At 29.3% G+C, this 26,245-nt stretch overlaps 1 protein-coding gene across 2 annotated transcripts in view; it reads right to left on the bottom strand.

Moving 5' to 3' along the window:
• Positions 1-26,245, bottom strand: part of LOC107436488 (chondroitin sulfate proteoglycan 4) — a 169,270-nt gene that overhangs the window by 73,212 nt on the left and 69,813 nt on the right. Inside the window, exon 2 of one of the 2 annotated variants that reach the window (XM_087167447.1) lies at positions 10,241-10,308. The exons of the other annotated variant lie outside the window; for it this stretch is intronic. The gene's annotated coding sequence lies outside the window, so the exon portion shown is untranslated. The remainder of the gene's footprint in view (positions 1-10,240; positions 10,309-26,245) is intronic. 2 annotated transcript variants of the gene reach the window in all.

The following is a 26,245-nucleotide window of genomic DNA, read 5'->3' as shown; positions in this document are numbered from 1 at the left end:
AAAATTATATTAATTAGTAAACTATAATTTAATATTTAATTTTGGTAATTAAAATTACGGGCAATTATATGAATGCGATACATCAAATCTAACGAATCATTTATTTCCAAAGGGTATATTTTATTGTATTGTATAACCGGGGTTGAGCAGCTGACCCAATTCTGAGTTAACGACTATGCGTGTTTAACTCTGTAGCCTAGTAATTTTGAACCCAACCCAGAAGGCAAAGAAACTCTTAGAGCAAGTATTGGAAGGAACTAGCCTTCGTGGAGGATTTTTTGATGGAGCTAACTTTCATTTGCTTTGCAAGAAAAGGAAAATCATTAAAACCTCCCACTGTTAGCCCGACAACAGGGTATTTTTAACCCGTGATCTGCTTACCACTGAAGATATTTTACGTCAGTACTGCGGTTTGTGCTAGCCTGAAGCAAAATTCGTATCAACCAGCCACCGCTGGGATTAGAGACTGGGTCACCAATCTGGGCAAACGCTACTCACATTCTTTCAACCAGGGTCCTGTGTAATGAATTTGTGCAAATAGGGTCCGGTTATTGCAAAAAACTTTTTCAAGGAATTTTTACATTGTTAATAGATGCAAGATTATACTCAGCACTGTAAAATTACAATTAAAAAAATTAATTATCAAAAATAAACAGCAATTGCTGCTTCTAAATTAGAGATGCAACATACAAATATTTGGTATTTAGCCTATACTGCAGAACGCAGAATAATCATTTCGGACGAATAATGGAAGACGCGTCTGCCGAAGACAAAACTTAATTCGTAAATTTGCGAAGGGTCCGATTAAAAGAAAAATAATTTTGTGAAGGGTCCGTTTTTAAGTTAAAATATTTTGTGAAGGGTCCATTTTTATGAAAAGATAGTTTGTGAAGGGTCCGTTAAGGGACCCAAATTTCTTCAAAACAGACCCCTGGTATGGATATTGATACTATACCATAATGCACATTAAAGTAATTCCATATTAAAATCAGCTCACTCTTCAACATAATTAGCATATCACGCCCTTATCAATTTGGGAAAACGTCAAACATTTAATTTCGCATCACAATAACAGTAATGTAATAAATTCAGCAGAAAAGCTCGCTTAAATAATTAAAAGAACCTAGAGCAAGTTCCCCAGTAACGACCGCTACTGAATACTGGTGTTTAATATGGAGAAACGACAGTAAACATCAGGTTTATATGAGAGACGGTTTTGGCGGCGAAATAGGAGAGATAGCCATTGTATAAATAATTTCGAGACTGAAATCTCAACAATGCGTTAATATATATATAAAGGCTAGAATGATGTATTAGATCAAATAAAGGAGGCCATTAGTAGGGAAAGGTTGGCTAAATCATTACAACTATTGATGTATTTATCTATTTGTATTCGGATGTGTGTCTTTATAGTTTAGTACTACGTTTATTAAACTAACGTAATATGTATGGCAATTTATTAAAATTATAAATTAAACATTAACTCTATAAAAGATGATGTACAAATAAAAATAATAAAAAAGTGGTCCTATACAACTTTATAAAATTTAATTGATTTTTCATCTTTGAAGAATATTAAAAAAAAATTGAATGCGCAATTATAAATTTATTCTTGGAGTTTAGATGAAATCTTTAGGAAAGTATTAATATCGTAGTGTCTTAAAATTTACTTAAGAAGTAATTCCGAAAGAAAACTATAGTTTTTAATTAAAAAAAAATTGTGATTGCTTTTTCTTAAAAAGTATGCAGTATAGACATAAAAATAACGTTTTACTGACTCACATTCTATAGTTTTTCTACAGTTATTCTATATATACAGTTTTCTATAGTTTTTCTATAGTTAACTATAGTTTTCAATTTTAAAAAAATTGCGATTGCTTTTTCTTAAAAAGTATGCTGTATAGACATAAAAATAACGTTTTACTGACTCATATTCTATAGTTTTTCTATAGTTATTCTATATAGTTTTCTATAGTTATTCTATAGTTAACTATAGTTTTTAATTTAAAAAAAATTGTGATTGCTTTTTCTTAAAAAGTATGCAGTATAGACATAAAAATAACGTTTTACTGACTCACATTCTATAGTTTTTCTACAGTTATTCTATATATACAGTTTTCTATAGTTTTTCTATAGTTAACTATAGTTTTCAATTTTAAAAAAATTGCGATTGCTTTTTCTTAAAAAGTATGCTGTATAGACATAAAAATAACGTTTTACTGACTCATATTCTATAGTTTTTCTATAGTTATTCTATATAGTTTTCTATAGTTATTCTATAGTTAACTATAGTTTTTAATTTAAAAAAAATTGTGATTGCTTTTTCGTAAAAAGTATGCTGTATAGACATAAAAATAACGTTTTACTGACTCATATTCCTTTGCTGAAATTTTTAATTACAATTAAAGTAAATAATTAATAAGGTTTTGCATAAATGTGGGTTAATTTCGTTGAATCAGCACAGAATTTCCTCCTTCAAGGCATGTGTGATAGACACGGCTGGTTGACATAAGAGCCGTTATTAATTCTGATAATAAAAAAGTGAAATTACTTGTCTTTAAAAATAAGTAGACATTGCTCAGAATTGCTGGTGCCAAATTCAAATTTTTCTGTAATTTTGGAGCATTTTGTACTTGCTACTCATCATTTTGATTGAAAGAAAACCTGCCTTTTACACATAGCATGTACACGTTTAATGCAATTTTTAAATTCAATAGATGCAATATCAGATGCATATATATGATAGAATTATATCACATCTAATTAATCATAAAGTTATTATAAAATTGTTATAAAAAGTTAGTTTTTCAAACAAAACAAAAAACTTTCTAATGCAATTTTTTAAATTTTATCTCCTAGTTAGTGTTCAATAATTTGAGAGAAATAAGTTTAATAAGCTTTCTTCTGCTTTCTACTTTGGAAAAATGTAAATTTGTTTTTCTTTCTATTTATACGATCTAATATCAATGTAAGGAATTCATATATTTTTAACTTAATGATTTTAACATTAAATATGAACATTTTAATTTTATAAGTGTTTTTTTTAAATTTTTTATGTGGTTAAATTGTGTAATATCGAAGAAACTGACCGATGTTTCACTTTTGCTAAACATCGTATGAAATTCAACGATTTACTGTTAAATATTCATTATTCAGCAATAAATCTGATAGTAATAGATTTCGTTGCTTGTCCTTTTTCCACGACGAATTTAAAAGGCTGGCCCAATCTATCTTCTGTAACAGATAAGAATCTAGTCACGGAACTACAACTATCACTTAAATTCGCTTCGTCACGTGGTATCGCCATATCGTTTCCCAATATCTCTTAGGGGTCATTGAATGAATCTATAACAACCCCCTGGGGACCGATATAATATAATTAAGGGGTCAATCTGATCTAGAGAACCGATTGATACCAATGCTATTTAATAGTAAATTTGATGGTAGCATTTATTGAAATCCGGTGATGGTTCGTGGCCATTGTCTAAATGCAATTAGCTTCATGTCTATTTCTTTGCGCTTCTTCTATTTTAAATTTTAAAATTGATGCATTTTGAACAGCATGGATACTTAAAGGCACTGCTATCAACATTTATGTTTCGCTTTCCTGTTTCCCTTGCAATAGCAAAACTTGTATATTATTAATAGTGTCTTTGTTTAATGAATTGGGTTTGCAAGGAATTTATTCAGAACGACATATAAATAACTAAAAAAATTTAACATGTTAAAAAAAAAAAGAACAGTCAAGCAACGATGCTTTTAAATAATGACTGAAGTAAATAAAGTTAAAACTCTCTAATTAAAATTTAACTTCTGCTGATTTTTGGAAAAATCTTTCAGAAAAACTTCAAGGGTACGTAGTTATGATTTAATGTTACATGATAAATAATACTTCTTCACTTTTGGAAAAATCTTATATTCTGTATTTGTTAGATTGACAAAAAACTTTTCTATATGGAAAAAAAAAGTTACTTGCAAAAAAATGTTCAGGAAATTCTTTGCTGTGGCGAGCTTTTCAATAGCGTAACGCAAAAGTTGCTGGGTGAAGAAAAATATTAAAATATGTGGATTGTTAGAAAACTTTTTGAAATTTTTCTGATTTTATTTTGGTTTGAAATACAGTCTAGCAAAAACTATAATCAGGAGAAATATGGTTTTTCAAATCACCTACTCTTATGAGATGAGATAAGAGAGCTTGACCTTTTATTTTAAATTTCAAATTAATTTTGGGGATATTCAAAAAAACTCATTTATGCAAATCTTACACAAATTCGTATCTTTTCGAGAAAACTTAGCATAACAGTCCGCTTTCATTAAAAAAATAATAATTAATGCTTTTTGCTTGTATTTATCTACTGTTTTTGTGTATTTTTCTTTTTGAAGTTTAGGTCAGGAAGACGCAACCGATGCCCTGAATGAGAAATGAACGAAATTCAGTGATATTTAAACAAAACGGTCATTGAAAATTTCGATCAAAGAATGCGCATGCGCCATTTATTATCCGATGTAATCAACAATAGTCCATGCATAAACCTATACTATGTATATAGTTACTAAATCTATAAAAGAATCACAAATTTTAATTAAAAATTTGTGGTTTCCATACAAATTACTTCCTGCGGAAATTTTAGGGGACTTTATTTAATCGTACGTTAATGATTTTTTTTAATGCAAGGGCGAATTCATTCCCATTAGAAAAGTGTGTTTAATTTATTTCGGAAAAAAGCATGCAAAAAACAATTTTTCTATTGTAAGACACAAAAAAACTTTTTTAATTACTAAATGGTAGAGGTCTGAGAAGATCGTAAATATCCTTAAAGCAATAACACTGTGACGCTCTTCGAAATAAATAAAGGCATAGAATAGATAAACAGGAAAAATAAATAACGTTGAACAAATAAATTAAGTCAGTCAAATAGAAATATACCTAAGCAAATAGCGATAAAATTAAAATAAATGGTTGCCCATCCAAATGATAAATGCAAAAGCACTGATTTTTAACATCGTCAATTATAGTCGATATCGATGTCGTTTTAAAAAGAACTATCAAGCGATTTAAAAAAAAAATAAAGACAATTACAATCGATTTATGCGTGCGTTAAGTACACTCCCCCTCCCTCAAGATTCGTTAATGAGTTTCCAAATGCCCTTGGTTTCTTTCATTACCCGTCAAAATGAAACTAGCAATTAGAGGAACAAAAAAATTCAAAAAAAGAATGACATTTTTATTTATTTATTTATTTTACTTTATCTTTTTTTTTTTAAAATTATTGCTTACGCACTCATTTTGGTTTCTAATCACTGGATGGATAATAATTTAAAAGTGATTTATTGGGAAGAAGGAAAAAAAATGGTGACAATGGAATATAAATGCATAGACGGATACCATATCATCTTAAAATATTTTTAAAGCATTTTTTTTTTATTATCAATATTATTTACAAGAAAAGGAACAGGCAAGAAATATTTCAATTACCTGAGATCACAGGGTCGATGGTGCTAACCATAAAAGCTATTAATAAGGTTTTATGGTTAGCAATAAACCATAAAAGCTTTCTTAATAACCATAAAGCTATTAGCAAAATACAAAACATACACCCTACAGGGTGTCGTTTAATATGCGTATAAATTTGCAGTCACTTGATTTTACGAGACACAGAGAGAGAGATTCTCAATAAATTGTAAATAAGAATTTCCGTTTGACGTTTGAGCAGGCCTTTGTTCGGCAAATCAGTCGGAATGCTAATGAAGAATTTAGAAGCCAGATAGCTGAAGTTCTTGCATAATATATTTTTGTGAGGTATTTGGTAAGGTCTTCGTATGTTAATATTTACGGGTATTCAGTAGATTTTGAGTTCAAATGATACACACATTTATATTATTTACTAGGTAAAAGTCAGATTTAGCTTGAAAAATCTTAAATATGTTAAATTAGTTACGATAGCACACAAGTTTCGACGATGTTTTTGAGAAACTAATGAACTTTGGTTCATAAGCTTTACAAAACGTATTGACAGACAAAACATAACTGGAAGTAAACTCTAGAAAACGAAGCTATAATGCTTTTCGTTTTCCTTTGAGTATTTCAATCTTTTTTATTTGAATAAATTATATTTTAAAGACAAATTACTGCAAAAAAAAACTTTTTTGTAAAACATTTTCTGCATTTTAAACGCATATTTTGAAAAAATTTCTTTACGCAAACATATATTGCATTCATTATTGAAACTTGTGTAATGTTAACTATGTTTTGAACTAAAAGCTAAGATCAAAGTGTAAATTCTTTTTCTTAAAAACAAGTAAAATATTAGAATTTTTCTTCAGAAAATCAGTATTGAATAATGTAATAAGTTCTCTTTCACCGTATATTTGAAATGTTTTAAAGATATTAATTCAAAACACAAGTAACTACAATATTAATCTAGAAAAATACATATATTGGATATATATGTAACGTATGAACTTTAAGCTCAAATTTTCCCTTATTTTGAATTTTATTTTATTTTTATAATATATAAAAATTCACTTTCAGTTTAAAATTTTAGGATCTCTGCTAACTGAAAATAAATTAGTTATTGCTGTTTTTAAAATAAAATGTACTGAACAAAGTCAGATATTTTTTACTATTTTTATATTCTTGAAAAGCTCTGCCGCCTGGCAACTTCACATAATTGCTTAAAATTTTTTGTTTCTTGGAGGTCAACAGAATGTGACACCAAAATGAAATACTATTCTATTAAATTTCACTTTTATTTTTTCTTTTGAATTGAAACAGATGCGGTTCCACAAAATTATATCCCGATTATATTGAGATAAAATTCTAACCTAATAATTTCGGTTCAAATTTCAAGATAATTGACAATAATATAACGGTGTCAGTTGTGATTGTTTCGTCACTTAATTTATATTCTAATTGAACTTAATTTATTTATTAAAATATTGCAACAGTTTTTTTAAATTGCTTTTTTATGCTTAATATTCAATGGATTACAGATCGAACTTTTTTTGGGGGTGAATATATGATACATGGGAGGAATTACAGACCCCTTAAATATTTTTTGTCCGTTTTCTTGACTGTAGGATAAATCACAATTCAATGGATAATTCACACTTTTGATCAGGTGTTCTGTGGTAGGTGGGTCTTAAAGGCATTGGGCTTGGTTAAGCTTTTGATTGTGTTCCCTTACATGATTGGTTTTTAACTTTTAAGGGGGTTGGATTTTTAAGAACATTCAAAATGATTTTCTGGAGTGCCAATAAAGGAGGTATAAAGATTAAAAAAAAAAAAGATTTAAAAAAAAAAAATAAGTGAAGATAATAGTTATGGGCGTGTATAACTATAAAAATAAATAAATAAATGTGTCACGACTTCCAAGAAATGGTAAATATTCATTTCGTTTTTAATTTCTTTTTCCACGAAACTTTTCAAATACAATAAAATAATTTGTTAGGTCTTTTTGGAACGAACTTTTTACGATTTTTTTAATTTTTACCACTTACGTATACAATCGGCCGACTGCCATCCATAAACTTGTTTTTTAAATTAATATAAGACTGTTAGCTACAATAAAATGATTCGTAAAATACTTTATGCCGAAGAGATTATTCAAGGTGTGTATCAAAATTTTTCACTAAAAATAGGCACCTTTTTGGTACTCTATGACATACCATTCTTGTGAAACGGTGTTATTTGCGGTTCGTCTTTTGAGACACTCCGAATGATGACGATTATTTATCATATATACATATTTATTTTAGATTCTGGATTATTGTGTTCAAAATTTACAAATATTTATATAAAATAAAAATAAATTCCATTTCTGGAGCCCCATTGTTCTCTTCTCCTTCATCTCTATACTCTAACCCTAACCGCATCATGTCCCTAATGAATTTCATTTCTCACTTCTCTTCTAACTCTTTCCTCCCCCACGAAGGAGAACGACACGTCTAATGTCCCTCACCCACTGACCCTCAGGTTAGGGGTCATTCAGATGCGTGGGAGCGGAATCAGAATCCTGACACACTCAAAAGATATTTTTCACTTTTTTAGACTTTTAAACTTTTCTTTAAAAAAATTATCAGGATATGAGCCTAATAATTTTTTTTTCTGTTGTCGAAAGTACTTATATATATATATATATATATATATATATATATATATATATATATATATATATATATATATATATATATATATATATAAATAAAATAAATAAGATACAAAATTATTTTTCTTCAAAACTTTATATAAACATGATAAAGTAACTAGTTTCTGGCAGAGCGATAATATTCAAAAGTATGAATAATGAATATTGTTGTTAAATACAGAAAAACAGAGATACATAAATAATTTACAAATAAATGTTATTATATTTTTTTACGCTGATGAGAGGTAATTGGTTCTTCCCCCTTCATTATTATTAATGTAATACGTCAAAACCTTTTAACGATTTTAGCTGCAACATTATCGAAATGTTTCATTTCAAAATATTTAGGTATAGTTTGATTTTTTGTTGTTGTTTTTCTCTTTTTTTCCCTTTCTTATTATAAGTAAGCTAATAATCGTTTTCATATTTTACTTACCAGCTAATATTTTTTTTAACTTTTGTTTTTATTTTCACTCCTGGTTATCACTCAGTTGCACCTGTGATGACCAACGGCTTCTGATGACGCTGCTATAGTGACTTCAGAATATGATTTTAATAACACGCAAAAGTTACTGTGAGGTGAGGTATTTCAGGCACAATTGTGATTGACCAGTACTTCTTTGAGGAAACAGCACCAACGGGATTTGAAACAGGCTCTTTGACAGACTCACACTATGTAGCCATGTAGCAAAATTTAAATGCCCTGAATGAAGTTATTTGGATGCAAGATAGAGCATTTATATATATATTGCGACGTCTGTTTGCAATGTCCAGGAAAATCATTTTGTCAATCACGCCATCTCACGCACTTCTCCATTTCCATAGCTTACGCGCCCCCCCCCCCGACTTTACTCCTATTGATTTCTGGTTCTGGGGATATCTCAAATCTAAAATGTACATGTGCAACCCCCACATTTTTTAAAAGACTCCATTTCATTTAAGATTGCAAACATCCCTCATGCTACGTTTTGCTCGGCCTTATTGTCCACAGTCCTTCGTATGCCGGTGATGGCACCCTTGTAGAAAATTTGCTATTCAAATGAACTTTTCCTTCTGTTCGATTTGATCAGTCATCAATAATTGTTGTCTTATCTCTACCTCTCTCATATTCAAATTTTCTCCAACCGAAATAATTGTGTGTTTTTTAGCTATGCACAAAGCTGCTTTACATAGCGCGTCCATTTTTCGCGATACGCGTATCGTCTCAAAGCTGTTTTAAAGTTTTTTCATGCACTGAACATTTTGCGATGAAAAAAAGTAGATGCTGAATTTGAAAATGTCGAGTGTCAATACCTATAAACCGAAACCGTTGTTGTTGTTGCTGATCTTCTTAATCTAACGTACGCCAGATAAGCTCCAGAACTCCGCTGTGCGCAAGAAAATCCGCAACAAAAAGGGGATCTCACGTAAGATCCACTTCAGGAAGTCCAAGACAAACCAGAATATGTTTCTGCGGAACTGGTTTTAGCTTATAAGGAGACTGTAGTACCGAAACCATGCATGCCCACGTAGCTGCCGATCTCGGAATCTCGAGCTCATACGTTTGAATTACTGAATCTGAAATTTCATTAATAAATTTAAAAGATTTTCTAAAACAGCATATTTTAGAGGAGTTACCTATGCAATGCTGCGTAGCTAAAAGCAAATAACTTATTTCTATAAAATGCTATTGGAGTTAAACGAATTCTTAAACACAAATGACATTTTCTTGACCAACATGCTCGTTTCATCAGTTCAATTAACGTTCGGCCGACTTTGGTACCAGTTGACTGACTACATATTCACTTTTTAGTCCCTGCCTTTGTTTTGAATTTACAAGCATAAAAAACAAACTTCAGGATTTCAAGAAATAGAAAAATTTTTTTCAATTAGTTTAAGGCATATAAAGGGCTTTAGCTTAATTAATTAGTTTCATATTTTTAGGTAAAAATTATAAAATTGTATACATGATACTAAAACAAGCAAACAATTTATAAAAATACATAGCAGAATATACGTATTTTAAAATTATTTTAATATTCAAGTTTTTTTTTTAATTTTTAAATTTTTTTATTACATATGTTATAAGTTGAAGAAAGAATGAAATATCTTACTTGACAAAATTTTATCAACAAAACTTTAAACAATGCCTTTTCAATATGTAAGACGATTTGGAACTTACCTGAAAAAAAGATAAAAGTAGTTAGAGACATGAAACATGCACAAAACACAAAATTGCAAATATTTGATTTAAAAAATAACGCACTGATTGTTTAAAAAAAATGACAGTTCATTTTAACTAGCTTAATTACAATTTTTTTAAAATAACGCACTAATTGTTTAATGAAAAAATAACAGTTTTTGTTCCTTTTCTGAGAGCTTTTTTGTTACCTGAAAAATTCTGGAAATTGACGAAAAAATACATAAGTTATTTTATTTGTAATATTAAGTAGCTCCTTGCACTATCAATTTGTTTTGTATTAAAACAAAACATCTATTATAAGCAAAATTAATTATATTTCTTATATTTTTTTCCATTGAAATCCTTTGTCTTTTCATTTATTGTAATTTTCAATTAAGTTTAGAAATCAACTATTAACAAAGAAACAAACTGGTTTTCGAGGAGTACTTTTCTAACGGAATTTGCAGACTAAATTATTTACAAAGAGAAGGTAAGACCACTGAAATATATCAAGCTTGTTAAGTAACAATGAGATGAAATCATCACTAAAGGTAATTTTTGTCAACATTTTGTTTTGTTTAGTACTTTCAACTTCTCATTCGCTTATTAATCGATGTTTTTGTTTTGCAAAAGATTTTTGTTTATCGTTCCATAACGGCTATTTCCATTGAGTTGATATTAATAATGTTGTTAATCGACAAAACTTAATTTTGTTTAGTTGCAAAATCGACCATCTCTTCAAATTTGTAAAACATGCTTTTTTTTTAAAGTTCTTTTTCATCAACTGAATACAAATAACCATGGCAATTCGAACAAATTAACGTTTTTTATTAGTTTAAAAATCCCGTTTTGTTGAAAAACCTGCTAAATCCTGCACGGAGAAAAAACAATTCTGGCAGATGCCTGTTTTATATTCAAATAATTACTATGTACAGTACGCAAAAAAAAAAACGGTTCTCCCTAAATAACTTTTGACCTAATAATAAGATCGTCACGGTCTAGAACTTAATTTCAATGGTTCAACGAGGTGATCTACAATATACAACTTAATTAGTGCAGACGATATTTTGATTAACGAAATTAGACACAAACCTACATTCTCTGAAAAAATATACATTCTTTTCGATGATTTTGGATTTCTGACTCCTAAAATATGGGGGGGGGGGGAGTAGCCGAAATTCCAATATAGTCCCAATAGTTTGGTCAGGATAGTGATCCAAGGTTTAAACCCCTTTTTCTATACGTATTTCATCATATCTCGAGAACTTCAGGGAATTGAAAAGCTTTTTCATACAATTATGAAAGTAATTTATAAAAAAATTCCATGCAAAAAATAATTTTCAGTAAACATTTATTATTTTTCAATGTAACGTATGTAAGTTGCACATTTTACATCATTTTAAAGAATGTAATTTCACATGGAAAATACAAAATTTGAGGAAAAACGGTTCAATGGTTTCTGAGAAATAAAATTTTAAAAAAGTCATTGTATATATATATATATATATATATATATATATATATATATATATATATATATATATATATATATATATATATATATATATATATATATATATATGCGGTGTATCCACACCGATATTTTTTAGTTAATTACGTGAAAAAAGCAGCATGATGAACGAGTCCATGTTGTGCATAATCTTTTTATTTAGCAGCTATGGTGAAAGCATACATCTTAGCCTCCTCCCGCTGGATGGGGGGAGACCCATGTCCCGTCTAAGCAGACGAATTTTATTTAAGCATGATAAAGAACAAAAAGCCAAGCAAAAACATTCGGTCCTGCGTTTTATAGGATGATTACAAGTTGTAAACGGCCAGTCATTATTGCCTTTTTCTGTATTCTTACGCCTCATCAATTTATTTATTACTCATAGCAAATCGTTTAATCTTTCCTTATATGGAAGTGAAAGCTCTTAAAATAACTTCTATTTTGAAGTATAAATCTAATTATTATTCATTGGCATGTTTTTAGCCTTGAAGTCCCAAAATAGAACTTGTACCCTTATCCTTTACTAAAGATATTTTATGAAAAGGAATGAAGTCTTAATGCTTTTATTAATACAAAAGTATTTAATTTTTGTATTACATATATATAAAAACTCTTAAAAGTCATTAGCCCTCTCTCCAAGCTAATAGAGGTTTTTTCCAAGCTTACATTGAGCAATAAAAATTCGATACTTTACAAAGTTTAATTTGAATAAATAAATAAATCAAAGAAATACTTCCTACAGATTTTTAAGATGCAGAATTCAGAAGACACTGAAATTACAGAAAATATAAATGATGCCAAAGGCCAAAATTGAGGAAAAAATAATTCCAAATTGATGACATTTTTAATGACTGATTTAAATTTACAGGAAGCAATTACCAGGAATTAATTTCAGATTTCATAAGCCTACCCTCAATAAAATATCTCAATTTAACAATAGGGAGTCGGCACTCCTCCATTATATCAAACAGACTCGTCAGTGTTTTCATATTTATAATCAATTCGCGAACTTTCATTTAAGGTCATATTTAACGAAATAGACGGGTCATTAAGGTGAGGTTAATATACGTTATTAAAGGAATAAGTAATAAAGAACTCAAGATATGATTAAAAAAATAGCTTTTCCTAAGTGCGTGTTTATTTTTATATAAAATGTCAGAGCATTTATTCTTATGGATTTCAACTAACTGGTGTAATAAAAGATATTATTTGTAACATTAACTATGTTAAAGATACATTAGTTTATTTTTATGTTTTGAAGATTTTGAACCATTTACATAAGTATGTGCTAACTTTCAACAGCTTAGACTCAAGTTTTAATAGCTTTTCGTACTGTTTGAATTGAAGAATTCTTCAAACTTGATTGAAAAATATCTTTAATGACGTAGCTTACAAAGGAATTATCTCTTTATTCATTTCAGATATTTACTGAATAAATCATATAAATCATCGTAATCAAAAAAAGTCAACGCGAGCGACAAAAAAATCAGAATAAAATTTTTTCTGTATATTTGGCATTTTTGTATAAGCTACATATTTCAAAATAATAATAATAATTGAAAAATAAGTTTTATTTAATCAGTTTTCTGAGATTCAATTTTAGCTTTCATAGACTGAGAAAAAAATATAGTCTTAGAATAGGGTCAAATCGCCTGTGCGTACGTATATCAACATCGCCAACTCTTGAAACGACGTTGCACAGCCTTCTTTTTGCTTGCTTTCTTAAATCGGATGAAATGACGAAAATAAAACTTATTAAATGGTAACTATTGTTTTGTTAATAAGAATTAAAAATGATGTCTAAAATTCGTAACAAACATAATTCTTTCTGTTAGCATTTGAAGAAACTGATGAAAGAATAATAAATATTGTTTTTTGCAAACGATTTTCTTCTACGGGGAAACAAAAGTAAAAAAAAAAATTATCTCGCATTTGATTTGTTAAGGGCATATCAGCATAAGACGTGCCATCTATAGAGAGAGCTTCGATCAAATCCAATGCTCTTGCATTTTCAAGAATGAATGTTCTTCTTATTTATCGAAATCTGTCGCCAAGTCTAGGATCCAGTAAGACAACAAAACTATAACCATTTTTTAATAATTCCGTGATATATATCGTAAAAGACAGTACGAATTAAATTTCTTTCTGACCAGTTTTCATTTTAAAAGCTTTTATACTGTATTGAAAGCCTATTTATATAATTCGATTATTTAAATAAAAGAAACTATATGCAGTATAGCGGTATATGCAGTACAGCAATGGTCTTTTCTTAACTTGCAACGGAGTATAGAACTGACCAGCAAAGTAAGAAATCATAAAACCCTACACACATTGCCAAGGCATTTTACATTCAACGCCAAACACCAAATTCGCAAAAGTGCGAAATATAGTAGTTATCTAGATTAACATGATTGTATCATTGTGGTCTTTTTGCTTTAGTTCAAAGTAATTTTGATGCAACAAGTTAGTTGTTTTTATTTTGTTTTCTTTGTTGTTTATAACCTGATTTTTGTCCCGATGATGTTGTTTATACAATGATTTGCCATTGTAATAACATGAAGGTTTTTTCTTCTTTTTTTTTAAATTTAAGGGTTATTGATCGGTATTCCCTGTACTGATATTTTCGAATCGGATATTATAGTAACAATTATTAATAGCATTAATTGACTTCTTTAAAGTTACAGCCTTTTCGTGAATTTAAATCGAATGTTTCATATCCTGCCACTCCTGATTCGTACTTTTGAAGAATAAACGTTTTTTTAAATTAAAAACATAATTTTTATTTCATACTTTGTCTAAAGAGAATTAATCATTCTATGGAATGCCTAGTTATTATATCAATGTCTGGTTAAAGTATAAAGTGGTTTTTATAATTTATACTTTGCTTAAAAATACCAGGCATTTAATAGAATGTCGTTATTTCATACATAGCCGGAAAGGTGAATAATTGTGCAATTAATAAGTGTTTATCATTTAACACAATGGATAAAAATCAGGGTTGGCAAGTTTTTGACACATGACGGTTTTTACCGGTTTATACCATGGTTTTTACCGTCATGTCAAAAACCCCTCTGTCAAAAACCCATTGTTTTGGTAAAACTGTATTTTTATTTGAGTTTAACTGCTTATAATTAAGAATTAATTCATTTTTGGGCAATAATATTAGAAAAAAGTTGTTAAAAGATATTTAAGAACAGATTCTTGCATTTTCCCAACATGATTATATCAAAACATACTATTTGAAGTAAAATATTAGGATGCTAAAAGAAATTTTCAACATTTCCAAGCATCATTTTGTTTGGCATATTACATTACTGAAGAATGTCAAGTCATTCTTGACTTAGAGTTTGTCAGTAGTTACAAGTTTAGAAAGTTTTGTTTAGCTTATTTCTAATATTTAAGAAATGCCAAATTTCCTAAATATTAGAAATTTGGCATTTGATTAGAATTCTTCATTTAAGTTCTTGAATTTATTAATAGTTCCAAGCTTTTTTTGTTTGCTTGTTTATTTCTAACAATTAAGAAGTGCAAAATTTTGAATCCTTTGCAAATCAAGCTATAATGATGAAAGTATCACTATTTTCAATAAGTATATAACAATATTTCTATATGAATGTATATCCTTCTATAAGAATACATGTATATAGTTGCAAAATCAATAGCAATCATTTACAACATTCATTTATAATGGTAATTATGTGAAAATAATATATTGTCCGCTATATGCCATAAATGAAAGAAAACAGTAGGTTTTTGACGGTTTTTACCGGTAAAAACACGGTTTTTCCCATTGTCATGTCCAAAGCCAGTTTTTGACCCCAAAAACCCAACCCTGATAAAAATGTATTCCTCATTTTTTTTAGCCTTTTCCTCAGCAAATTCAATTAAGCATTGTTTAAATCATACACAATAAAGAATAAAATAGTAATGTACCGAAAAATTTAGTAAGAGAGTAATATAGTTAGTTAGAGTTTAATAACACGAGAGCCGGAATAAACTATACTGCACCAAGTATAAATACTATTCTAGATAAGCTGATCAAACAACGATATAAATGAAGTCTGACACAAAAAAAATTAAATAAAAAAAACGCAAGAAAAAGATAATTGGGGCACTTAGGGGTCGTGGCATCAATGTTTTTCTGAAGGTGAACACATCCTCTCTTGGAGGAACTTCTCATAGATTTAACCAGTAGGGAGCAAAACATAAAAAAGGTGATCAAATGTGAAAAAAACAAATTAATAGAACTTAAAAAATATTATATCTGCAGGGGTCTGTCCAGACATTTTGTGAAAGGTCCGTTTTTGTAAAATTGTGAAAAAATTGCTCGTAATTTGCGAATATGAAATAAACGTTAAGTCACATTCTTTCAACCGGGGTCCGCTTTTGTGAATTTGGGCAAATAGGGTCCGTTATTGCAAAAAAAACTTTTTCAAGGAGTTTTTAAATTGTAAAGACATACAAGATTATGCTCAACACTGTAAAATTATAGTTAAAGAAATTAAATTTTAAAAAATAAACAGCAATTGCAGCTACTAAATTAGCGATTCAACATATAAATATTTGGTATTTAGCCTATACTGCTGAACGCAGAATATTCATTTCGGACGAATAAAGGAAGAAGCGTCTGCCGAAAACAAAATTTAGTTCATTTACATCTGTCTTTCTCCTCCCCCCCTTCCTGGGAAGGGTTTATTCGATTAACAAAACAATAATGAAGATAAACAAATTTGCAAAGGGTCCGATTAAAAGATAAATTATTTTGTGAAGGGTCCGTTGTCAAGTTAAAAAATTTTGTGAAGGGTCCGTTTTTAAGTTAAAATATTTTGTGAAGGGTCCGTTTTTATGAAAAGATATTTTGTGAAGGGTCCGTCAACGGACCCAAATTTCTTCTAAACAGACCCCTGATATGTAACTAAATACTATGTAAAAAAAACTATCTATATGTAACTAATATATGTAACTAAATAAATTCTCAAAATAAAATATTAAAATTGAAACATCCTTTTACGCATTAATATAAACTTAAAACAACCCTTAACATTGACAAATGGAATATAATACAGAAAATTTAATTAAACAACTTGAGAGTTTTTTTTTTCTTCCTCGTCACTTGAAACAAGATTTCCGACTATGGAAGAATGTATTAATCTTTGCGTTTGTACCCCCAAAGAATCCCAGGAGACCGATGCAATCTGTGCGCAATTCTTTGTAAAGTTAAAAATAATTACAACCGGTTCTCCGAAACCCAGATGCAATCAATCTCTTTGGAGTTGCTGGAAAACGCCGACGCAACAAATCACCATCCCTTTTTCCCAAAATAATATTCATAAGCGAGTTCATCTTCTTAACCAAAACAGGATGGATGGATACAAACTTAATTAACTTCACAGTTTTTTTTTTTTTTCTTCCTTCATCTCACCTCTTAGTGCGTCTTAATAGACATTCTCGCTTGGAATATTTTTAACATCTCCTATTGAATAATTTTGGTTAACGAGGAAACGAGCTCAGATTTATTCATCGCAAAATATTTCACATTTGCTACGTATTGTTGATCTTTTCAAGCATAACATGCGTTTTTCTTGTGAAGCATAGATGGTTCATGCTGTTAAAACCTTGATAACACCAGCCAACAGCCAAAAATGACATCAGCTGTTAAAATTAACAACCGCTTAACATGGAAATCGCCATAAGAATTTGTGATGATCGAATAACTTACGATTTTTATGGGAACATTGAAATATAGTGGATTACACAAAAAATTTGGCATGGTGTCGCCTGCATTATTCTCATTAAAAGTCTCACTTGGCAATATATTTTTAAGCGCAAATTAACAATATTGCTGGGAAGCTCTTAAATCACACCACTTTTATGGCGCCTGTCAGAAATATATGTTAGGTATCATTAATTCTCCCTTATAACGGCAAATGTGGACCTTTAGTGCGGGGAATGTTTTGTTAAAGCAATGTTACATTTTATTTTTTATTAATGCTATATTTTTCATAATCGTATGACGGTAAAGCGAGAAATTAGGATACTTCGTTGATAAACATTCTAATAGATAATGCGAATGAATGTCATTCGGTAAATTTGGGTTCGAGCAATAAAATCTATCTTAATAAGTATTCATCTTGTGTACAAAAAGAATTACTCTATCATTTGCTTTAAAAATTATAAGACATTGTCAACATAATTTGATAATCTATAAAATCACTCCATACATTTGAATAAAAATACATTTTGAATAAAATATGTTCACCATGAAGACTTGGCAAACATTTTTATCTATTTACGAAATGACAATTAAGCTATTAACGAATTTAAATGTGATAATCTCGGTTTGTGTTTTATATCGTCGCATCAATTAAGCGCACGAAATTAAATAAATAAATAACTCGGTGACAATTTTTTTTTAAATCAAAAGACAATAGCAATTAGTAGACAAGTGGTTTCATATATCTACAATCACAATAGCGCATTCAAACGTGATTAATATATTTTGGTAAAAGGCTAATAATTTCAAAAAATAAATAAAATTGTAAACTATAAATATGTTTTTTTAAATATAATTAAATAAATATTGTTTTTCCTTAAATATATTTTTCGTTTTTTTAGTTAGATAAATTCATACGATTCATTATTTTTTATAGTAATATTATTTTTATCTCTATAATAAAAAATCGCAATGGTGTCGTTTCAAGCACAATTGATTTTTTTACAAATCTAGGTAAACATCTACTTCGTTAGGGCGCTTTTTCATTACACGACACGATACCGACAAAATCGGACGACAAATGTGTGAACGACAATGTCGTTGCCGGATCGTTTAAGCAATTGGTTTTTCACTTGTCCGATATCGTTAGTCCGAGAAGTAGAAATTCTTGTTCATTCAATGTTTTGAGCTTGAGTGTGTAGAGACATAAAATTTAAATAATTTATTTGAACGTGTTTTGAAAAATTATAAGTTTTAGTTTTGAATTCGTTTTGGCAACGGAGTTAGATATATAATAAATGTTGTTGTGTTCTAAAATGTTTAAGAAATAAAATATGTTATTTTTTTGATAAAATTATTGGTAGTATCGTAAATTGGCGTTCATTTAATTTAGTTGGCACAAAGACCCAACAAGTGAGCAGTTGCTTGTGTTTTGCTGTGATTTTTTTCTGCAAACTTTAAATATGCCGGATGATAATCGTCGTCTCAAACTTCTTACTTTATTTTAGAAGAAAAAAGTTAGCAGTGCAGAAACGTTTTTGGGTGCACGAAATGGTACTTACGTATTAACGCCACCGCAGCTACAGATTTGGCGGTTTTTAAGTGCCGCCAGTCTACACTTAAAATTATGTCTGTAATCACTTAACATTACTTAAATTCTTTAAATGTTTTAAAGTATTAACGTTTTTTTCAAATCGAATTAAAATATTAGTTTCATTTAAAATAATCTTTTTAGATGATTTCTTAAATGAGTTTTATCAAATTTATCTTATGAAGCCGTTCTATCATGTTTCAAAAAAATGTTTCAGTTGAATCAGGGAACTGACTTTATATTATTCAATCAAGCAGAAACCAGTAGTTTGATCGAGTTCTGTTTGAAATACATAAGGGTCTTTATTTGCCTTCTTATCAAATCATTACTATTATAAAAATAAAGGGAATTACTTTAATGAAGGGATGGTATATCCCTTCATTAAAGCATATAATGAATTTATAAAAATTTTCAATGAAACTTTTATGATTGTTTACGTCTTTCGACCTCATTATAATGTAAAAAATGCAACTTCATGAAATTAAAAATTTATAACCAGACATGAGAATAAATTATATAAAACTTTTACTTTCGAATTTTACATTTGACATGATCTAATCAAATATTAAAATTGATTAAAAGAATGAAATAATGATATCAAAAGAGGAGATAAAACAGGAAAGATACACAACAACTAATAAAATCGCCACTATTTGAGGAGAAATTTGCTTGCCTAACCGACATTTGATTCCGACAAACGATATCGCCTTGTCGGATACGACATAATCGTTACCGTATCGGTGAGTGAAAAAGCGCTCCGTTGCTGACCATGTATTTTACTTGTCTCTATGTCGTTCGCCGACAATCGGATCCGTTTTGTCGTTATCGTGTCGTGTAATGAAAAAGCGCCCTTACGATTAACGCATAAACAAATTGTTCTTTCATAAGGCTACAATCTATATATATATTTCTCTTACACGGCGACAAAAAAAAAGCCTCATTACAACTCCCCGAATGGCAACGCTAGAAAATCGACCAATGATTGCCGCTAAAAATGTCACATGCCAAATCCAGCTGAGATGGCTCAACATATAGCGCTTTTAAAAACGGAAACTGAAATAATTAGAGAGATCATAAGCAAGGCAGAAGTGAGTAGTCTTTGTCTATAGATCTCTATTTTAGTATTTTGTTGAAAGCTTTTTTTCACGAATTTATATATTACGAATTTATTTGACGATTTTTGATTTATATCACGAATTTATTTGTTTATGCAGGTTTTTCCATTGCAATTCACTTATATTTAATATTTATTTTTAATTAGTTATTTTTACTAGACTTATTTATAGCCAAAATTTTAAACTTTTTAAGGAGATATCAGTTTTAGAAATTTTATCTTAAGATTTTATACTATAGCACATTTCTAATAGGTTTAACGAATTACATGTCATTTATTAGAATTCAAATTTATTTTAATGACTTAGTATTTACTAAAAAGATGTAATTTTTTTTTAAAAAAAAAGTTGTTATATGAATTTGACTGATTGTTCTGAATTCTTAGAATTTTGTGCATTTGCAATATACCTAAGTTATCAGCGAGCGAAGCAAACCATATAAGATTGCGTAGCAATTTTCGGGGGTTGGCGAGCGGAGCGATCAGCGGGCAAAGCCTTCTTGTATAATAACAATATTAAATAATAATTTTCTATATTTTCAGGACTTCAAGTTTATATTTCAGAGATATCTCATAACGAAACGCTTTTCTGCATATTTTCAGCATTTTTCAAAATGAAAGAAAGGTGATTTTATTAATGTAATATTTTTTATGTGGATGAATAAGCACCTTTTCTTCTGAATATAATTATGCAAATGGATTACCATTACAGTATATCGCCATCAGGGTTGGCGGCATGATTTTTTTCCCCAACTGAATTTAGATAAGAAGAAAGCACATTAATTTTAAACTTATCGTTTCGCTGGATACGACCTTATGTATATAAATACAATTTTATCTGGAATCAAATTTAAAACTCATGAATTCATTGAATAGGCAACTTCATGACCACTTGAAATTTAAAATTAGAGAAACGTTTTTTTCATTTTTTTACTTTTTTAAATTCATTTAGTATTCAATATTAATGCCCATAAATATGTTAATTAAACTAAAGGTTTCAAGCTTTTACTATTTATGATTTACAAAATATAGCAATGAAGGATATTTGAAAAAAATTACGAAAACGCATATTTTATGTATTGATGATATCTGAATCTCAAGATTATGATATTGAAAAAAAGTGAGATGCAATTTCTGAGATTGAATTTGCGCTGGAGTTTGAAAACTATCATAGGTTGAAAACTTATGAATTATTTTACAAATAATAATAAGTTTATTTGAAATTGAAATACTTACCATTTATTTTTATTCTTAAATGCATATTTAGAGATGAATTTAAACTGATCGGTGAGTTATTTTTCTTAGAATCGCTAAAGGCTATATCCAGTTATGTAAAAATTATTTAATTTTCTTCGAGAGTGTCATTTTTTTTAAATTAACGCATCTCATAATTATCTATATTAATGGTAGTAAAATCATTTCTATATTTATTTTATATTTACATGAGGATCATAGGGACCATTGTTTTAAAATTACTATAATAATTCGCAAAATGTTTAAAAACTAGCCTTTTAATTAGATAATATTTAATAAAATAATTACTTTTAACGCAGTTACTTTGCCTATTTAATAAAATAATTACTTTTAACACAGTAGTCTACAGTTATCACAGTTATTACAGTTATTATTACAGTAGCTAACTTTAATCATTGTTACACAGATAATTTTAATCATTGGATTCTAGTGGATTATAAATTCAATTAAATTGATCAAATTTGAAAAATAACTACTTTTAACCAAGTTATTACTTTTAACACACTAGTATACAGTTATCACAGTTATTACTTTTAACACAGTAGTAAACAGTTATTACTTTGAACACAGTAGTATACAGTTCTCACAGTTATTACGTTTAACATAGTAGTATGCAGTTATCACAGTTATTACTTTTAACACAGTTTACTTTAATTATTGGATCATAAATTAAATTAAATTGATCAAATTTGAAAAATAATTACTTTTAACACAGTTATTACTTTTAACACAGTAGTATACAGTTATCACAGTTATTACTTTTAACACAGTAGTATACAGTTATCACAGTTATTACTTTTAATACAGTAGTATACAGTTATCACAGTTATTACTTTTAACACAGTAGTATACAGTTATTACCTTTAACACAGTTAACTTTAATTATTGGATTCTAGTGGATTATAAATTCAATTAAATTGATCAAATCATAACTTTCGAAACAAAAAATTAAATGAGTTCATAGATATCAAGAACATAAAAATATATGTTAGAGCAAAGCAACGATAAAGATCAGCAATAAATAGATCTTTATTTTCGTTCAAAGCAGACCAGTAGTTAAGTTCGAACACAGGAGGAAGGTAACTGAAGTATGGAGGGAAAAAAAACAGAGGAAGGTATATTTACTGCCTATTCGAAACAACAACTGCTTTGTATACTCAGAATCGTATGCTTACAAGTCCCTGAGGGCCGTTACGCTCGTAGATAGATGGTTTATCTTCTAAAGATGAGTTCAAATAAAAACCGCTTTGTTCTGTTATGCTTTTTAAATTTGGCTATAAAATAAAGTAATGTCTGCACATTACATTGAAATTTGTCTTCAGATTTTTTTTTTGCAGTGAAGAACATATTTGTTTTGTAATGTGTTTTTAAAAGGAAGCATTAATATTTAATGGAGTGGAAAAATGATTTTGCACTTACACCCGATACTCCAAGAACTTAATTTCAAGTTTGATTTAAAAAAAAAGAAACTCTTTATATGCGGAACAATAAAAAGAATTTAAACTTCATTTTTAAGATTATTTTCATGGTTGTAATTTGTGTAAATGCTATTTTAATGATGGTATAACAAAAATGAATAATTATTAATTATTAAAATCGGTAAGTCTAAATTAGTAATTCTGTTAACCATTCACCATATTAGAAGATTAAATTAGGATCGTAATATGAATAATTTAATTTAATAAGATTAAACATGCTTTGTATTATTTGCTCAAGAGAAGCATCGCAGGCATTAAGCCTCGCAAGAAATATCTCTGTGTAAATGAATAAGCATAGCAGTTTTAAGGCTGTTATTGTTGCATACATAGAAAACACATAACTGTAATAACAGTTATTTTATTTTATAACCGGTGTTGAAAAGTAATAAGCTGTCATTGAGTAAAATGCGTATTCTTCATCTTGCTTTAAAAGGCAGCTGTTCCCAAATGGAACCGCTTCCTTATGGTATAAAAAAAAAGATGAACCTTAGGGTTCCGTGGAAGATAGGTTCCAATTTTTTTTTTAATTAAATATTTTTGTAACCCGCAATTGTATTTAAATCCAATAAATAATCCATTATTTACGAAATATATTGCCAATGAAAAAAGCACAATTGTTTGGAAAAAAATGCATAATTTTTCAAATAAAAACGTATTGAACAAACTACGCAAAGGACATTCATTTATGAAATTTCCCAACTCGCTTTTCGAACCAAAATAAAATAAATAGGTTGTTAATAAAGAAATATGTATCCCTATAGCCTTTTTTACATACTTAATTGCAAAGTCGGGGTTCCGTCGAAAAGATTTTGATCATTTAGGGTTTAATAGCCGAAAAAAATTGGGTACCGCTACCATAATGAGGTAAGTGATTGAATGAAGAGGAAATGAGAAAAGGAATTCTTTGGTAACTTACAGAATGTTCCGCCATCACCACCCTTAGTTTATATTTTTTAGAATTTTTGTGAAACACGAAGACAAAAAAAGTATAAACACTGAGGATCACAAATCACGTTTAAGTGAATAAAAGGCCAAAATTTAATTGAAATCCGCCGAATCATTACTGAGGAAGGCGAGCATGTAAACCATCAAAACCTGCTTGATTTCCCAAATTAGTTGAGTGGTGTCGAAAAATGCTAATCAGTGATATTTTTGATTATTTGGCATTTTTGATTGAGTTTCAAAAGGCAAAAGAAAAAAAAGCGCTATTTCAAATTAAAAAAATATTAATTTTACCTTCCCTGTGGCTCAATGTAATACATGATATGTCATTATTATATATATCATTGTAAAAATATTATATGTATTTTAACATATACCTATGGGTATTGAGTTAATTAAAAAAATGAAAGATTAAAATAAAAAAAATTTTTTTTTTTTAAATAATTGTATTAATATTTTTTATAAAATTTGTTTAAACACGCTTTTGAGTATTTCCACTAATTTGAAATTTCCACTTAAAACAAAACCTTATTTTGGTTACACAGCAATCTCCTTCATTAGATAAAATTTTTCGGAGTATTTCTAAAAATTTCTCTAACGAGATAGGCAGCTAAAATAAATTAACCATATGAGAAAAGATGCTCACACGAATAAATTAGCTAATTTACCATACCCACCCTTCATCAAGGATAATTAAGTAACACCAAATTCTTTCAGCCGTTCTACGCAGATATCGCAAATCAACAGTTCCAAATAGATACAGGAGAACTTAATAAAACTCTAAATTAACTCTTCAGTTGCAATTAACGAACGACTCACAACTGGGTTTACGAGTTTGAAATAGATCTTCTAACGAGGCAGCTATAGTGGTGCGATCTTAACATGAATTAAGAAGGGGGCCTTCCCAGGGTTTCTAAGCCTTTATCACTACAGGGCGCTACTAAGCTGTCTAGAATTAGGGGTTGGGTAGGGGCGTTTTGGGATCAGGTGGGGTTGTTCCATTCCTTATTGCAAAGGAAGCTGTATTAAACGAGGAGGAGAAAACTTTCGATTAGCGTTGTTGCTTTTAGATGAAAATTTTTGCCTTCTTATGGAAAAGTTGTCGATTAAAAAGTTTTACGTGAAACTTGTTTGGAAAGTTTGACTGCAATTTATGAAATGAGATGGGGGAAAAGTAATCATTGATTTGACGCTGAATCAGTGAGTTTGTATTTAATTTTCAGCATTTTTTTTCCACGATAACAGAAGAGAAAAAAGTTAAGAATTTTTAAAATATAACAGTTGCTTTATTTTTAACTAGTTGAAAACCATTTCTTCGTTCTGAGAGAAGAAAAAAAATCAATAAATCCTTGTTTATCAACACTAAGAAATGATGCATAAAACTAAAAGACGTAATTAATAACGCAATTAATAAATCTAAAATAACTGCAATGTTTCTAAAATTTACCATTATTTGTGTCCCTTCCCAGTGGCTTTACGTTGTTAGATTAAGTACTTTTTTGGTTGTTCTTCCCATCAAAATAAATATTAACTGTTTTCAGTATTATTTGGAATGATGCTTTTGCTCAAAGCAAATTCATGATAGTTAAAATTTATCTCAATAAAGCAATTTTCTTCGGTAATTATTCCTTTCTAGGGACTGTAAAAAAAGCATCTTTCCACAGTATCTGTGTAAAAACTGTACAGAAGTGGTGCAGTTTGATAGGTACTAAATAAACTAATAATACTTTGTACTTATAATAGAGTATTTGGATTAAGAATTTATACTAACGGGTCTAGAATGAGCAATTGTGTTAACGCAAGTGCTGGTGTTTACCGTGAACTATTTTGCCTTTATTCTCCCATCGATACTAATCTATCAGCTTTTGATGTTAAAATTTTTATATTTTATAACCGTCGTTGAACAGCTGACCTAATTTTGGGTTTACGACTACCAATGTTCAACTCAGTAGCCTTGTAATTTTGATCCCAATTCAGAAACAAGGGAACTCCTGGATCAAGTATTGGAAGAAATTTGCCTTCGTGGAGGACTTTTGAGGGAACTGACCGGCATTTGCTTTACATGGAGAGGAAAACCACGAAAACCTTCCACTGTTAGCCTGGCGGCAAGGGGACTCTAACTCATGATCCGTCTACCTCTGAGGATATTTTACATCAGCACTGTGGTCAGTGCGAGTCTGGAGCGGAATTCGAATCAACTAACCACAGCTGGGATTAGAAATTAAGTCCCTTCATTGGGAGGCGAGCGCTCTATCCCTAAGCCTGGTGAATTTGGGGCCATTTACCAGGCTCTGTCACAATTTCGGTCAAGGCCTAGACTCTTTTCCAAAAGTTGTAG

Source organism: Parasteatoda tepidariorum, chromosome 7, assembly GCF_982258835.1.
Source record: "Parasteatoda tepidariorum strain Cologne lab strain chromosome 7, Ptep-v5.0, whole genome shotgun sequence".
NCBI classification, from domain to species: Eukaryota; Metazoa; Arthropoda; class Arachnida; order Araneae; family Theridiidae; genus Parasteatoda; species Parasteatoda tepidariorum.
Note: the sequence above shows the minus strand (reverse complement) of the source record. Positions and strands in the feature narration are given on the sequence as shown.